General features: G+C 38.5%; 1 long non-coding RNA gene and 1 other non-coding gene across 2 annotated transcripts; one reads left to right on the top strand and one right to left on the bottom strand.

Annotated features, from left to right (window-relative positions):
• Positions 1 to 364: 364 nt before the first annotated feature.
• On the top strand, positions 365 to 11,690 carry LOC125130569 (uncharacterized). The gene is made up of 3 exons (XR_007135739.1): positions 365 to 466; positions 7,299 to 7,483; positions 11,586 to 11,690. It is a non-coding gene; the product is annotated as an uncharacterized LOC125130569 (long non-coding RNA).
• Positions 11,691 to 15,149: 3,459 nt separating this feature from the next.
• LOC125131881 (small Cajal body-specific RNA 11) lies at positions 15,150 to 15,270 on the bottom strand. Its single transcript, XR_007136060.1, has one exon. It is a non-coding gene; the product is annotated as a small Cajal body-specific RNA 11 (non-coding RNA).
• Between the last annotated feature and the right edge of the window lie 2,818 nt (positions 15,271 to 18,088).

The raw sequence follows: 18,088 nt of genomic DNA, 5'->3' as shown, positions 1-18,088 counted from the left end.
TGATTGAGGGCATCAGAACACAGCTTCAGAGTGTGCCAAAACAGGAGCTGTTGTAATATAAAGCTTAGTTTTTTTCATTTCAAAATACCAAAAGTTCTTAAGGGGAGAGAGGAGAGAGAACACTTCTTGTTCTGGGAACCCTAGGTGAAGGCACAAAGCCTGTACAACCCAACTGTGATAAAATGAATTGACCATTCCATTATTTCACTTGCATTTGCTTAGGAGAATAACCTTGACCCTGGATTACTGTGGAATTGGACTGAAGTCTCTGCAAACTGTCAACATCTCCATCATATGACTAGAATGATGTCAGTAGAGCCAGTGGTCTGAGGCCAGCCGTGAACAGTGAAGGGATGTCCTTTAACCGCACTGCAAGTGAGGGGGATTGTTTGGCTTTGACTTTCAAAAATCGCCGGAGAAGAATGTTCTTTGTCTCGGGCTGTTTGAAAGGAGCTGGAAGCTGTAGGTAGGTGAGAGCTGATTGTCTCCAGTCTCCCTTTGCAAGGAATTTCTTGGTCCTTTGCCTGTTTTACTTTACCATTTGTATTACCTCATTATTCTTATTTTCCTCTGGTGTCCTTCCCTGAAGAACTTTTCCTGAATGTGATTTTTCTGTCTCTCTCTTCAGAATTGACCAGGTAGAAATCTAATAAAGAATGTCACACTGCTGCCCTCAAGGATGTGACAATAGGAACTTTTGCACAGAGTTCACAATCTGTAATTAATGCTGGACTTCTCAGGAAGCCTTTTGAAAAAGCCCCTTACAATATATTTTCCCCATTCTACAGATTCAAAAACTGAGGTATATTTTTTAAAAATGGAAGAAAGTAACAATTCTAATGGTCACGTGCCAAAATATCGCAGTAAATAAAAAGAGTTCTGTGCATCATCCTGCATTAGGTGCTAGACTTTTTAAATACATCAATTTTAATTCCCACCTTGATTTTGTAAATTAAATAGCATTATTTCCATTTTCTGCCTTGTCTCAGGGCTAGGGTTTGACTCCATGCCTATCTCCTTCTAAAGCTTGGTCTTTGTCTCATCACACAGCTTTGCTTCCCAATTGAGTTAATAATTTTATCACATCTTTAAGTAGTAGTACATTAAGTTTTCAAAAACATTTTTAACTATTATTTTACCCTCACAACAATCTTTTGCATTTAATAGAGATTACTTTTTCGTACAGAGTAAGAAACTGAGAAAGAGACTTCTGACCTGCTCCAAGTGTTAATTACATTTGTAGGAATTAGAATTTAGGCTTCTGTATTGAAAGACAGGGTCATTGACATTAGATCACACTGTCCGTTTTTGAGTGTTTATTTTGGGATAATGCCCAAAGCAGTTAAGGTCCATGACGTATGTATCAGAATTTCCACAAATAACCACCTAACTTTACATGACATTAGTAAAGCTGTAGGTAAGAGGGACTTCTGCACATGGTGGAGAAAAAAATGCAGTTATGTTTTCTGACAGCAGAAACCCTATATCCTCAACAACTAGCAATTTTTTTATTTTTTTTATTTTATTTATTTATTTTTTTTGCTTTAGGGCCACACCCGTGGCATATGGAAGTTCCAAGGCTAGGGATCAAATCAGAGCTGCAGCTACCACCATAGGCCACAGCCACAGCAACTCAGGATCTGAACCAAGTCTGTGACCTACACCAGAGCTCACAGAAATGCCAGATTCCCAACCCATTGAGTGAGGCCAGGGATTGAACCTGCATGCTAATGAATACTAGTTAGATTCTTATCTTCTGCACCACCATGGGAACTCCCTGAGAAATATTTTTAGTTTGACTATGCACACCATACTAAATTCATCTATACACTGAAAATTCCACTAGACTTCCAGTGTTGGGTCTTTCTTTGGATACCCTCAAAATGGCCTTATATCCCTTGAATGTCTACAAGTTGTTAATCATGGTCCTAACTACTAGAGATGCAGCAGTAAAAAAAATAGAGAAAAATTCTTTCCTCTTCCACTATACATTATAGTGTAGAAAGAGAAAGAGAAAATCCCCCTTGTGTCTCAAATGGTTCAGTACCAATGCAGTGTCCCTGAGGATGCAGATTTGATCCCTGGCCTCAATCAGTGGGTTAAGGATCCAGCTTTGCATAGGTCGCAGATGTGGCTCAGATCTGATGTTGCTGTGGTTGTGGTTGTGGTGTAGGCTGGCAGCTAAGTCTCTGATTCGACTCTTAACCTGGGAACTTCCATGTGCTACAGGTGCAGCCCTAAAAAGAAAACAAGAAAAAAATTTACATTTTTTTTTAAAAAAGAAAGAGTCAACAAAAAATATGTTATGTCAATTGGGGATGGCAACAATGAAAAAAGATAAAAGCAACTTACAGAGTGTTTGTGTGTGTGTATGTGTGTGCGATAGCAGTTTTAAATACAGTGCTATGGGAGGTCTCATACATAAGATGATATTTGACTAAAGGTATAAAGAAGATGGGAGAGATGTAGATACTTAGTAGGGTGGGAAAAATCATTTTTGAATGGAATATTATTCAGCTATGAGAAAGGAGGAAATCTTGTCATTCGCAACAAGCTAGAGGAATCTTGAAAGCATTATGCTAGTTAAATAATCCAGACAGAGAGCTATAAATACTGCATGGTATCACTTACATGAGAAATTATTTTTTAAGTCAAATTCATAGAAATAGTAGAGAAATGATTGCCAGGGGCTGAGGGAAATAGGGACAAGAGAGGGGAAAAAGAGAGGAAAGAAAAGTAACAACAATAAAAACTCTCAAACCCTGAGAAAGAGCACTCGGTGAAATAGGGGGAGAAGATGGAGAATTTGTTATCCCAAAGCCAAGTGATAAAAGTGTTTATGGGAGTTCCCACTGTGGCACAGCAGAAACGAATCCGACTGGTATCCATGAGGATGAGGGTTTGATCTCTGGCCTCGCTCAGTGGGTTAAGGATCTGGTATTGCCATAAGCTGTGGTGTACGTCACAGATGCAGCTTGGATACTGCATTGCTGTGGCTGTGGCGTAGGCTGGCAGCTACAGCTCTGATTTGACCCCTAGCCTGGGAACTTCCATATGCCAAGGGTGCAGCCCTAAGAAAAAAAGTTTTGTTTTTTTTTTTAAAGCAAATAAATAAATAAATAAGTAACAATTTTTTAAAAAGTGTTTGAAGAAGATTGAGCCATGATGCCAAACATTGCTTAACCGTCATGGAACAACTAATACCAAATGTTGCTTCACAATCATGGCAAGAGAACTGATTAAAAGCTTTAACAATGAGAGATTATTCCTGACCTGGACAAACGCTGTTTCAGTGGACAGACAAGGCCCTAAAACCTGATTGTATTGGGTTAAATAGATACTAGAAGAGAGGAATGGAAGGCAAAAATAAAATACAATGTTATATTTCAGTAAAAGTGAAGAAATGGGGCAGTAATCAGAGAGGACTGGGGTGACTGGAATAAGGAGGTATTCAGTTGCATATTCTGATGAGGTGAGATTCGAATCTGGGGGTTTAGGGAAGTGAATGAAGTGAAGGGAAACCTCACTGCCATATTTGAAGACACAGGATGTTTTCCAGGTGACTGATGCTTTAATCCAGAGGGTTTGCAGAATGGTTCCAGGAATTGGATGACAAAAGATGAGGGTAGATTAGGAGATATACAGAGCCACATAGGTCTGGGGTCCCAGAGATGGTGATAACCTAGGAATCAAGGGCTTCTTGTGACTGATAAAAATAACAATAATAGAATAAAGGGATTAAACCTGATGATCTTAAAGAAAATTAGAGGGATATGGTTGTGAGTACTTGAATTGGGGAAGGAGGCGATGGGGGTTATGGAGTGCCTGGAAGGTTTATTACATGCTATCAATAAAGGCCAAATGTTTCTCTTTTTCTAGGCGGTGGATTTTTAAGCTTTTTCCTGACTCTGATTTTATACTGTGCTCCCATAACCATTAAGTAAATGCTTGTTGACAAAAAGAATAGAAGAATTACATTCTTCCAGAAGATGCTAAAATGCTAAATGAAACTTCATTCTAAATGGGATGGAGTGATATGTGATAGACCAGGATGCTTTTTAAGAACAACTAGGAAAGCCAGATAACCTGAAGACCTGTTTGACAATGTCAGAGGATGCTAAAGAAATAGACAATGGAAAGACTAAGAGGTTGTGTGCAACATGTACTTGACTTAAAGTACCAATCATGTGACTGATACTCTCCTTAAGGCAATTGTTGTGTTCTGGAGATGTGTAGGGTTGAGACAGCAACCTAACTGCTGTTAGTGTCCAATGGTTCTTGAAACGTCTGCTGTTTCCCTACTTTGGGGGTGAACAGTTGCCAAAGCAAATAGCCACAGGTCCATTTAGGAAAGGTCTGAGGGAATTTCCCCAGCACACACTTCCAACAGCATCATAGGGTCCTTCCTTTCAGGGGTCCCTGGGACCTGGCCAGTGGGTTCCAAACCTGAAGACTCTCTCAGATCTGATAGTCAAGCAAGGAATTGTGATATTTTCCCTCATCTTCCTATCCTCCCATTCTTGCTCTTTTGTTATTGTTGTGATTGGTTTTGAACAGAACTTCTGTGGGCTGCCTGTTTATCTTTTTCATGAGGACACCATACTCTATCCACCATCTAGAGAGTTCCCTTTGAGCCAAGTCTGCTTAGCTCCTCAGCTCATCCTCTGACCTTTCAGGTCATCATGGTAATGACAGCCTCTCAGCTTATTGCAGTAAAGCCTTTCCACCTGGTCTTTTTTTTTTTTTTTTCTTCTTTAGGGCCACACCCACAGGACATGGAAGTTCCCAGGCTAGGGGTCAAATCCAAGCTGTAGCTGCTGGCCTATGCCGCAGCCACAACAACTTGGGATCTGAGCCATGTCTGTGACTTACACCACAGCTCACAGCAATGCTGGATCCTTCACCCACTGAGCGAGGCCAGGGATTAAACTCACATCTTCATGGATACTAGTCAGATTCTTTACTGCTGAGCCATGATGGGAAATCCCTCCACCTGGTCTTTATTATCGTGATGGGGCCCAAACATTATTGCTATGGCTATTCATGCACCCGGCTCTGTGACCACCTCTCCTATCGTCATTCCTAACTGGCAGAGGGGATGTACCTCTGAACTTTACAGTGATGCTCTTGGCCCTCATACCAGCATGTGACTGATGGCCTTGGTGTGGTTCTCTGGACCTCCTCCTGGAACATTATCCTTTAATGGGTCTCTGGTTTTATGTCATACATCCTTGTCCTTCCTATGGTATAGGCCAGGGCAATTCAGGCGTTTCTACTTTGCCATGAGTTTTCCATCTTGTTTTCCTGACTTTAAGAGCTCAGCAGCGAGTTTGCCACATTTGCAGGGGTCCTTGGGAGGCCATGAAGTCCCATTGTCTCAAGTACACCTGAGTAAATCAATCCTTGCTGTCTAGTCTTACATTCTAGCACCCTTGATCAAGCCCCATCAGAATCCAATCAGGAGTGCTCACAGGGCTAATTCTTGCCATTTTTTACATATATAATGTTTTCCTCCTTTCTGAGGCCTAGCACGTCCCCTGCCAATTTATACTGGGAATTAACCCAATTATCAGCCTAGCAATCAAGAGAGGAGGAAGGGGGGGAAAATCCTGAGGGAGTCACCTGATAGTGGAGAAGATTCAGCCATACCTTTTAGCATAGCAGAAGTGCTGGCTCTTGCAAGGGACAGACAGGCTACTTCTGAAGGGCTCAGGGGGAGTTGCAGAGTCCTTCCCTTGGGGGAATCCATCCAGATGTTTCCATCTCATGGTTCAGGATCTCAGGTTTTATCCACCAGGGCTGTGACCTTCACGTATCAGGATGGCTTTGCCTGAGTTTTCACATGTGTTTGGAGTGCTTCAACACCAAGTAAGTCTTCAGCCTGTCACTCAACCATGTGGCCCTCTCAACACAGGTGATGGGGGCTCAGTGTAAGCCACCCAGCCCAACAGAAGGCTTCTCTGGCTCTCATCTTTAGTTCCAACTGCTTATGAGGCTTTAGTCTTTCTGCAGGGTTGTTAGTATCACTTAGCAAAACCCAACTGCCTCTGCTGTGTTTTTAGGTATTCTCTTCCCTGCCCCTTCCATGCTTTTCTATACCTGCCTCATCAACTTGCTACAACATCCTTTTCCAATAAAACATCTTCCCGGGTCCCCTCCAGTAAAATCTGGCAACTGAGCTGCAGTCTGGGGCGAAGAATGATCTGTGCTCTCAGTCAGCTGGATTGGTGTCCTCTTTACCTGCTGGGTGTGTAGCCAGTGAGCAGTTCTCCTCATCCTCCTCTCACTGCCTGTTTCCACAGGATACCCCCAGTACCATTTGTGTTAGTCAAGATACTCCAAGTAGCAAACACCAAGAGAAGAATAAACGTGCAAGAATTACACCAGGGGGGGAACACCTATGAGACAACGTGGGCAAAGGCCATGGAGGGACTAAGTGAGCAGGTGGATCATGTACAAGTCAGATTATAAGTAAAGGACAGAGGGAAGGAAGTTTGGGTAGAGAATCCTAGAGTGCCCTGCAGTCTAAGAAGTTTCAGCAAAACTGTCGGTGAGTACAGTAGCCCCTCTTATCCAGGAAGGATATGTTCCAAGACCCTCGGTGGATGCCTAAAACCATGGCTAGTAAGGAGCCCTACAAATACTACATTTCTTCCTTTCTGTATATACCTATGATAAAGTTTAATTTATAAATTAGGCACAGTAAGAGATTAACAACAACTAATAATAAAATGGAATAAATATAACAATATACTGTAACAAAAGTTATGTGAATGTGGTCTCTCAAAATATGTTATTGTACACATTTATCGCCTTTTCCATCTTAAGCACTTATACATTGTGGCCATAACTTTTGCAATTTGTGGTACAACAGCAAACTAACACAGATTTCTTATTCTTTCTTTACAGCTTTACAGATTGAAGATTTGCTCTTATCGTAGATCTTAGCAACCTCCACGTGCATTTTTTTTCTTTCTTTAACTAGAAAACTTTCACCTTTTCACTTGAAGGAAAGGCTTTTCAGCTTCTGTTTGGCATTTCCAAATTACCAGCATCACTGCTCTTGTGCTTTGGGGGCCATCATTAGGTAAAATAAAGGTGACTTGAACACAAACACTGCAATACTGTGACAATGACCCACTAACCAAGAGGGCCATTAAGTGACTAACACATAGGATACACTTGACAAAGTGATAATTCCCATCCTGGGTGGCAGAGAAAAAGACTGTGCTATATTTCATCATGCTATTCAATTAAAAGGGCATACAATTTAAAACTTATGACTTGTTTATTTCCAGAGTTTTCCATGTAACATTTTCAGGCTGATGTTGAGCACAGGTACCAAAAACCGTGAAGAGTGCAACCACAGATGAGGGGGGACTACTGTTCATGAGCCAAGTCAGCTGTCAGAAGAGTTCCAAATCTACCAGGAAGGAGCCTGTCTCAGAAGCCCTGCAGAGCTCAGTCATTGGCTGGGATGCTGGTAGGAATTGTAACCATGGGGATCTGTAGCATCTGGGTCCTTGGTCAATGAAACTCCCTTGAAATGGGGGTCTGTGAAGTATATTCACAAGCCACAACACCTTGGTTTCAGGAGTTTTGACTATTGATTTATTTCTGGTTTACTCTTTACTCACAAAGCAGAACTTCTCAAGGGTCTTAATAGAAACCTTAGATAGAAACCTTAGTTTTAGGGGTTTTTTTCTTGAACATTTTTGGAACCATTCCCTTCTTCCTTTACAGCCACTAAACTCTAGGGTTTGTCTCCCTAGGACTTTAGTTTGTGTGTGTGTTTCATTTTTGGCCTCTCCATGGGCATACAGAGTTCCTGGGCCAGGGATCAGATCCAAGCCATAGATGAGACCTACTGTGACACCTGATCCTTAACCGACTGTGCCAAGCCTGGGATCGAACATGCAACCCAGAGCTCCAGAGGTGCCGCCAATACTGTTGGGCCACAGTGGGAATTCCACCTCTCCTCAGGACTTTGAGACTTCTTTTTTTGTTTGTTTTTTTTGTTTGTTTGTTTGTTTGTTTTTGCTTTTTAGGGTGGCACCAAAGGCATATGGAGGTTCCCAGGCTAGGGGTTGAATTGGAGCTACTGCCGGCCTATACCACAGCCATAGCAACACTGGATCTCTAACCCACTGAGCGAGGCCAGGGATGGAACCCACAACCTCATGGTTCCTAATCAGATTTGTTTCCACTGCCCCACAACACGGGAATTCCGGACTTTGAGACTTCTGATCTATGCTTAATATTTTAGCTTCTTACCAGCTGCTTTCTGCTTGGCATCTTGACCTCTTGATCAAATCATGGGGAACTTAGAAATCAGTGAGACACTGAGGAAAAATTGCATTCAGAACTCACATCTCTGGTTCACCTTCCTTCAAGACATTGGTCTCTACGGTCCTAGCTGCTTTGGTGGCCCTGAATGCAGTTTTTATCTCCTCAAGTCAGTGAGACTACTGCCAGCTCCATGGCATACTCTGTTTGACCATTCTTGCATTGTTAGTTTACCAGCAGATATGCCGACGGAAGAAGGCGCTAGTAAAAACAAGCTTAATGCCTTCTTAATGCCTTCCCAGTTACCTAGGAGCTGGGCCCTTTATGTTTTTGGCTGTCTTGGTTGCTCTCTGATGCCACTATTTATTGTTTTTATTTTATCAAGTTTTTTGAGTTATTCTAGATGGCAAACTTAATCTGATTTAGTCAGCAGTTCAGTCACAGATGTCATAGAATATTTAGTTTAAAAAATATGAATTATTACCCTTGGGAACCCACTTCCCTCTTAGCTCTTAACATTCAAGCCACTCAGACAAAAGCAAATTAACATGTTCTTCCTAAAGAGAAAATATATTCTCTACAATATTTTTCTCACTATGGTCTCATGTCCCTGCTGTACTGTACTTCTTTTATCTTATAATGAGATAGACTTTGGCTGTTTTAAATGTGGTTGTTCATATTTCTGCATATGAAGCCAGGCATCAGGCATAATATTTTAAGACATTAATAAAACTGTATGTACCTTTGTGTGTTGGAGGGAGGCTGGGGGAAGGGTTGTAGAGGTGGCTTGTTCCTTAGCTACTGCCTCCCTGGGAAAACCTGGTACTAAACTAACGTTTTCATTGAAACTATGATTTTCATGACATCAAATCTACTGTTTCTCTGATTCTGTAAGTGAAACTGACATGTTTACAATAGTAGCAAATAAAGAATAAAAGCATCAAAGGGAGAGGGCATACTTGAAATCATTCTGAATATATTGTAAGTATACAGCTTACATGACATTTCTGAAAATCTGAACTACTGAATTCAGTAGTTTCTGGAATTAAAAATTATTTGCTATGAACCTAGGTTTTAGGTACTTAATAAATAGTTGCTCAAGTTCTATATTTTATGAATATGTTTTTTTAATGCTTTTGTGGCAATTATTGACTTTTATTTCTATATATTCATTAGTATTTTATTGCTATATAATTTCTATATTTTCCTATCTTCAATAGGAAAAAGGATAATAGAGTTTCCTGGCAGTGTAGTGGGTTAAGGATCCAATACTGTCACTGCTGTGGCTCTGGTCACTGCTGTGGTGTGGGTTCAATCCCTGGCCTGAGAACTTTTGCATGTCATGGGCACACCAAAAAAAAAAATAGGGAAGAGGATATTAATTATGTTATTCAGGATAACAATAAAAATTAAATTAGTTAACATATTTCTTTTAAAACTCTAAATTAATAACAGTAATAATTATTTGTGTTAAGTTTTTAATCTTCACAGCAATTGTATGATACAGATCTTGTTCACAGTTATGGAAATTGAAAATCAGAGTTTTAATAACCAGCTTAAATTTACATGCATATAAGTGGAAGAGTCAGGAGCTAAAGCCATGTTTTAGCATACACACATCTGCTCCTGGTTATTCAATCAAATGCTAAACCTAGGTTCTTCTGAAAAGGAATTTTGCATCTGTGATTAAAGACTCTAATCAGTTAAATTAATTGAGCAGGAGTTATCCTGTGTGGGTCTGAATTAATTGATTGGAAGTTCTTTAACATATGCTCCCACCTGTGGACAAGTGTTGGCTCCTTCCTCTGGGCTCCTGCTAGCTCCTGACTCTTTCTTCCAACAGACTTCCACAATTACATAGGCAAATAGCCATAAATATAAATTTGGTTCTAAACATAATCTCCTACTCCTTCTGGTTCTGCTTTTCTGGTTGAATCTTGACTAATACTCCTTCCTTCACTGTGAATCTAATACCTCAGTTGAGTCTAAATGTTGGTCAAATTCAGATTGAAAATGTGGGGAGGGAAGTTCCCGCCCATAGTAGCACAGGGGAAATGAATCCAACTAGGAAACATGAGGTTGCGGGTTCGATCCCTGGCCTCGCTCAGTGGGTTAAGGATCCGGCATTGCGTGAGCTGTGGTGTAGGTCACAGAACCCACGTTGTTGTGACTGTGTCGTAGGCTGGCAGCTGTAGCTCCGATTTGACCCCTAGCCTGGGAACCTCCATATGCTGTAAGTGCGGCCCTAAAAATCAAAAAAAGAAAATGTGGGGAAGAAACAGTGAGTTTATATAGAGTGTGAAGGGAGAGACAAGCCAAGGAGAGAATCTCTTTTATTGTATCTTTATGTCTAGATATTGAACACATTTTTTTAAAAGAATGATTTTCCTCTCACTCAGATAACTTAGTACAACAACTGTTGATGTCTTTTCTAAAAGTATATGACATTAAATAAATAAAACCGGTAGGTATTGGTATTGGTCTGGTTAGGCTGTTCTCTTGCTCTCTGTAGATCCCTTGTCCCACAGTCCCTGCTTCACTCACCTGACTCCAGTCCTCTTAATTATAAGGTTTAATTAGCCCCAATAACTGATGAAACCACCTGATGTCAATTCCCCGTATAAATGGTACACTTCTCACCTGAGTAGGAAGATGGTTGTTATGATCTGCCCACTTCCTGCTGCACACAGTGGGGTGTCACTCCAGGACACTCTGTAAGGTCCTCCATCTGATAAACTGTTGATGTCTCTATGGCTGTCTTTGGGCTCTTTGTCCAGTCTCAATGCTGGGCAACCTAAGGACATGAAGGCATGCGTGGTGCAACCCAAGAGTATTGGATTAGCGAGAGTGGGAGATATGACATATCAACATTTTTGGGGGTGTAAACACTTGGATTTGAATACAGGAGTTTTGGATTCCATAGCAGAAGTTTTGCTGCTATTAGATTTATACTTGAGAATTCCCCACAGATTAGCCTAAAGATACTTTTCTACAGAGCATTCTCTTATAACCTGCTAAGTAATATCCATGCAAAACAGAATGTCTCTTTTAATTAATGAATACTGGCAATACAATGTATCTAATGAAAAAAACTTTTGTGGACTGAATGTTTGTGTCCACCCCAAATTTGTATATTGAAGCCCTAACTCCCCATGTGATGGTACTTTGAGATGGATCCTTTAAGGAGGTAATTAAGGTTAAATGTGGTGTAAGGGTGGGGCCATCATCCAATAGGACTGATGTCCTTATAAGAAGAGGAAGAGAGGGCTGAGTTCTCTCTCTCCTCCTCCCGCATACAGGAAGATGTCAGGTGGCGTAGAGCGAGTGACCACCTGCAGACCAACAGAGGAGGCCTCAGAATAAAACCTACCTTGCTGGCACCAGGATCTTGGACTTTCCAGCCTCCACAAATGGTAATAAATATGTTTCTGTTGTTTATATCACCCGGTCTGTGGTATTTTGTTATGACAGTCTGAGCAGAATTAGAAAAATACTAGACTTCTGTATTATTGCTTATATGTGGAATCTAAAAAAAAAAAAATGATACAAGCGAGCTTATATACAAAACAGAACTGGACCCTAAATCATAGAGAACAGATTATGGTGACCAAAGGGGATGGAGGAGAGATAAATGAGGAGTTTGGGATTAGCATATACATACTACTATATATAAAATAGATAACCACATGGAATTACAATCAATATTTTGTAATAACCTATAAAGGAAAAGAATCTGAAAAAATTTGTATGTATGCATAATTGAATCACTTTACTGTACATCTGAAACTAACACATTTTAAATTGACTATAGTTCAGTAAAAAGAAACTAGACATAAAAGATGAATTTTTATTAAACAGTTAATAAATTTTATGTCCTTAACTATCTCAAAACACATACACTACAAAAACTTTTTTAACATTTTTATTTTTCTAGGGTTGTAATTTTAAACTATATTGAATGCATGCAGAGAATGTAGTAAGCATGACAGATTTGGAAGAAAAAACAAGTGGGTATTGCAATCTACAGCAATCAATGTAGGATCTATCTGCTTGCTGATTGCTAATCTAAGTAATGAGGAGCCTAGAAGATTCCTTCCTATATTTCTGAGCTGGTTAGCTACATTTTTGCTGTGTGTTTCTTAAAAGCAAGGTACATATGATATGATCTGGTGTTCTCATTAACAGAATGTGACAACTGAAGAAAAAAGACCCAAATCATCCCTTTCTCTTTAGGGACCATAGAAAGTTCTAATCAAATTCCTATGGCAATTCCTATATTCCTCAAATTCCTATAGAGAACCTTAAACCTTTAACTCAGTTTTTTTTTTATTTATAGAAAGAAGATGGGTAAAAGTGACTTCTAGGACTATACAGCTAAATCCCAGTTAAATATACCTTTGCAAAATACTCTTTCTGCTCCAACTTTTATCCTTTTTTATTTCAAAAATATATCTAACTTCCCAAAGTGGCTACGAAGGACACATTTCATGTCACATAATTATTTAGAACTTGTTATTAATATTTAATGCGTGAATACAGAGAGTATAAATGGAAAACCAAAGTTGATTGATAAACAGAATAAACATATGAAAATGATTTAAAACTTTTGTTTCAAAGCAGTTGCTTTTTTTCATTGAAATACAGTTGATGTACAATATTAGTTTCAGATGTACAGCATAGTGACTCAAAATTTTTCATATTTTTTCCCTTTAAAATTATCATAAAATATTGGCTATATATCCTGTGCTATACAAGATATCTTTGTGGCTTATTTATTTTATACATAGTGGTTTTAAACCTCTTAATCCCATATTTCTATCTTGTTCCCCGTCCCTTCTTCTCCCCACTGGTAACCCCTAGTTTGTTCTCTACATCTGTGAGTCTGTTTCTGTTTTCTTAACATTCATTCTTTTTATTTTTTAGATTCCATAGATTAGCAATAGTATACAGTATTTGCCTTTCTCTGACTTATTCCACTAGGCTTAATACTCAGCAAGTCCATCCGTGTTGTTTGCAAATGGCAAATCTTCATTCGTTTTAATGGCTGAGTAATATTCCTCTGTGTGTGTGTGTGTGTGTGTGTGTGTGTGGTGTATAAATGTGTACTGCATATCCTTTATCCGTTCATTGGTTGATGGACACAGTACTTTTGTTTTCTTAGGATATATACCCAGCAGTAGAATAGCTGGATCATATAGTGTTCTATTTTTAGTGTTTTGAGAAACCTTCACACTGTCTTCCATAATGGTTACAGCAATTTACATTCCTACCAACTGTGTACAAGAGTTCCCTTGGAGTTCCTGTTGTGGCGCAGGGGAAACGAATCTGACTAGTATCTATGAGGATGCCGGTTCAATCCCTGGGGTCGCTCAGTGGGTCAGGGATCTGGTTTTGCCGCGACCTGTGGTATGGGTCTCAGATGCAGCTCGGATCCAGCATTGCTGTGGCTGTGGTGTAGACAGGCAGCTGCAGCTCTAAATAAACCCCTAGCCTGGAAGCCTCAATGCACCACAGGTGCAGTCCTGAAAAGACAAAAAAAAAGTATTCCCTTTTCTCCACATCCTCACTAATGTTTGTTGTTTGTAGTCTTTTTGATGATAGCTGTTTTAACAGATGTAAGGTGATTGCTCACTGTGGTTTTGATTTGTATTTCTCTGATTAATGATGAGCATCTTTTCATGTGCCTACTGGCCATCTGTATGTCTTCCTTGGAAAGATGTCTATTCAGTTATTCTGGCTATCTTTAAATTGGCTTTCTTTTTGGTATTGAGTTATATGAGCTGTTTATATATTTTTTGTTATTAATCCCCTATTGGTAATATCATTTGCAAATATTTTCCCTTTCAGTTGGCTGCCATTTCATTTTGTTGGTTTCCTTTGATGGGCAGAAGGTTGTAGGTTTAATTAGGCCCCATTTGTTATTTTTGTTTTTGTTTCCTTTGCCTTAGGAGACAGATCAAAAAAAAAATGCTGCTATAATTTATGTCAAAGTGTTCTGCCTATGTTTTATACTAGGAATTTTATGGTTTCTGGTCTTAACATTTGGGTCTTTAATCCATGTTTAGTTTATTTTTGAATGTGGCATGAGAAAATGTTCTAATTTCATTCTTTTGCCTGTAGCTATCCAGTTTCCCAGTGCCACTTACTGAAGAGACTGTCTTTTCCCTATTGTATATTCTTGCCTCCTTTGTTGTAGATTACTTGACCATAGTGTGTGGGTCTCTTTCTGGGCTCTCTGTTCCATTCCACTGATCTATATGTTTGTTTTTGTGCCAGTACCATACTGTTTTAATTACTTCATCTTTGTACTATTGTCTGAAACCAGGGAGGGTGATACCTCTAGCTCTGTTCCTCTTTCTCAAGATTGCTTTGGAAACTCTACTTTTAAATTTCATGAAAAACTTTAACTACTTTACAATGTATTTTCCTTTTAAACAAAATCCAAGTTGGAAAAATTCATCAAGTATTTATGATAAATTCACTTTTTAGCTCATTAGCATTCCTTTTAAAACATATAGGAGTTCCTGTTGTGGCTCAGTGGGTTAGAAAACCAACTAGTATCCATGAGGTTGTGGGTTCAATACCTGGCCTCACTCAGTGGGTTAAGGATCCAGCATTGCTGCAAGCTTTGATGTAGGTCATAGATGGGGCTTGAGAGTGGTGTTACTGTGGCTGTGGCGTAGGCCAGCAGCTGCAGCTGCAATTTGACTGCTAGCCTGAGAACTTCCATATGTTCCAGGTGTGGTTCTTTAAGAAAAAGAAATAAATAAAAAACATTCATACATAAACATACATGTTTAAGCTATTTGACTTTTTTTTTTGAAAGATTTTGTCAAGAGCCAATGATTCATTTTTAATTCTAAATTGATCTCTCTAAAGCCAGACCTATTCTTAGGACAGCCCTCCTAAACTGAGAGGGAAATTTCTGTGCATCCTGCCAGACTTCTCTGAGTCAATGAATTTTAATAACCAAAGATTGGATTTAGATGTGAAATTTAAAGTTCTTGACACTTGGATTTCCTCTAAACTCCCATCCTCAGTTAAAATTATGCAATACTTTGTTTTCTTTAAGAGATTTCCTACCTTTATTAGTACCTTTTTTTCAGATCACGTAAACCCAAAATATAATTTTAAAGTAGTAAAAAATTCTTCAAAGCGATTAATCACTATGCTATCATTACAAAAATAAAATTCTTACTAAGTTTAAGTGTGTAAAATTAACAGTGTAATCAAATAACAGATCAATTTTTTAAAATTTAAATTAAAAGCTAAAGAACAAGTATGCAAAATGACCTTTATAAGTTATACTTAAAATTTTTTAAGGGCTATTGGTAACAGGGGTTATAATGGTAATAGCTAGGTCTTACACGCAATTAATTGTATAAGATAACTACTAGTTATTTCAATGTTATCTAGGACACCAAAAATACTGCAATCTTTGAAAGAGCTTCAGGAGGGATATCTCATTTTTTAGTGCACTTTATAAATTGAACAAATTACATGTAGGGAATCTTTTCAGCACCAACACTGAAAAATACAACATGTTTATAGCCATAAAAAGTAAAGCCAGGTGAATTACCAAACTAAAGTCCTAGAGACAAAATGAAATACTTTGCTTTATTTTTAGCTCATGAATAGGTTAAACCCAATACATCAGAATACTCCACAGGAACACTCACATAGACAGGTATATAGATGATTTGTATTTATTAAAGAACATACACATCAAATACATAAGTATGTTTATATTACATTTAAATGTATAATACATATAAATCAGGTTATATATTACTGTTTTAACCATTAAATTCTGTCAAAGTATAGTTTTTAAAGGTTAAACACATGACTTTCCTTATGAAAATGAACACACATAAAGGATTTATTTAACACATTAGTGAGCAAATAAGAGGGATAAAGCTCTTTCCAAAAAAAGTTTAGAAGAAACAGAAGTATTTATAGTGAATAAATAAAAGAATAGTGGGAAAGGACTGTGAAAACATATAAAAAAAATGAATAACATCCTATATGGCCTTAGAAAGTAGTAAAATCCTCTAATCCACACAAGTAAAGTAGAACAAAGGTCCAAAATCAGATAATCCTGGGTGGGCCTGTTAGACAATGTTTCCTTATGACAGTCTCTCCTAGTGATCCTAAAATAAACTCCAGAGATTATTCTTGATTACACATTCAATTTTTGGTTGGGTCGAGTTTTAAGCAACTCTTACTTGTTCTTCTCCTCTGAGAGTAGGAAAAGAAAAAAGGCAAGTTATCTCCTTAGGGTGACATCTGCAGTATCTATGTACATGTGGATTCTATTTTTTCAAGGTTCAGGAAATTGGCTAAAGGGCTCTGACCAATGAGGAATTAATTGATCTTGTAATTAATTGATTAAAATGGGGTCTTCTAATCCACAGGATGTATAAAACTGGTTTCCTGGAGCACTCTATGCATGTAGATTCCAGACCTGAATTACAACCCTTGTTCTTTGGTGGGCTTATAGTTCTGATTAAATTTAACTTATTCTCAGATAGGATACCCCATACATGGTCTTGGCTGATCAATTGATTTGTGGTGGTATCCCAATTTAAAAAAGAGTGCTTCCTATGAACCTATGAAAATAACTATGTTGCCACTGAAATTAAAACTTTAGGTAAAAGAAAAAAAAAGATGTGAAAATCAGCTTTACAGATTTCTTATAGAAAAAAAGATACCATTTAAAGAATTTTTTTTTCATTTGCCATACCATAACCTAAATAATAGAGAGTTAGTGGTAGAAGAATACTTCATATACCTATTGAAAATATCAACAATATTCTGAACAAAATAGACTTAACCATACATATCCTCTCATTAGTTCATTTGGTACTGTGTAATTAATTGTTCTTCCCAATTGTATATCAGCAGTTTGCTTTCATGAGATTGTCTACTTCTGGAATTAAAAAGAACTCCTGACTTGATCCTCTGATGCCATCTTTAGTCATCTAACAGAGTTCACCTTAAGCTCCAAAGCCAGTAGTAATGAATCTACTTCTCCTCAAGCATAAATACTTAAAATACCTGCCACATTTCTTTCCAGGAGATAGTGATTGTTTTTCTTTGTTGAAGACCAAATTTCTAACAGAAGTAGCAGAGCCTTCAGATAAGCATGAAAGGGAGAAACTGCTTATTGATGCAATGTGAAAGGCTGTGGTTAGTTTATTACAGTAACAATGGTACCAGACTAGAGACTAACATTCTCTTTTGAGATACATGCATTACATGGTCTGAGGATTTGAAACAGTGTTTCCCCTAAGAGTTGAGTAAAGGTATGATGATCAATCTTTATTTTTTTAATAGGAGAGAGGTACCTGCCTCCTCGCATCTCCTCCTGATGGTTTCTCCTTGAAACATTATTGGCTCGATAAAAGGCCCAACCTTTTGTATTTGACCATGCAAGGTGTTAGGCCTTCAGACTCTTGGAACTGCAAACACTTACCTTCTGAATTAGCTCAGGGGCCTCTCTCACAGTACGTAGGAGGTAATCACATGTGTGTTACTTTATCTCCTAAGACTCTATGAGAAGTCTTCATCTTTCCCCATCTAACAGTATTATAAATGTGTCAAATTCTGTTTAGACTTTGCATACGCTTTCAGGCTACCTTTAAATGCATGTAAATCTGAAATGCTTATTCTTGAATATGTTGTTTTCTCTCTCTTCAGTATTGGTATGGTGGATATTTGATGGTTCCCAAAGAGTTTTCAGGAGTTGTAATGCTACCCTAGGAGGTCTGAGATGCTACTTTACTTGCTAGCTAACAAGTTA

This window comes from Phacochoerus africanus, chromosome 7 (genome assembly GCF_016906955.1).
Source record: "Phacochoerus africanus isolate WHEZ1 chromosome 7, ROS_Pafr_v1, whole genome shotgun sequence".
Taxonomy (NCBI): domain Eukaryota; kingdom Metazoa; phylum Chordata; class Mammalia; order Artiodactyla; family Suidae; genus Phacochoerus; species Phacochoerus africanus.
Note: the sequence above shows the minus strand (reverse complement) of the source record. Positions and strands in the feature narration are given on the sequence as shown.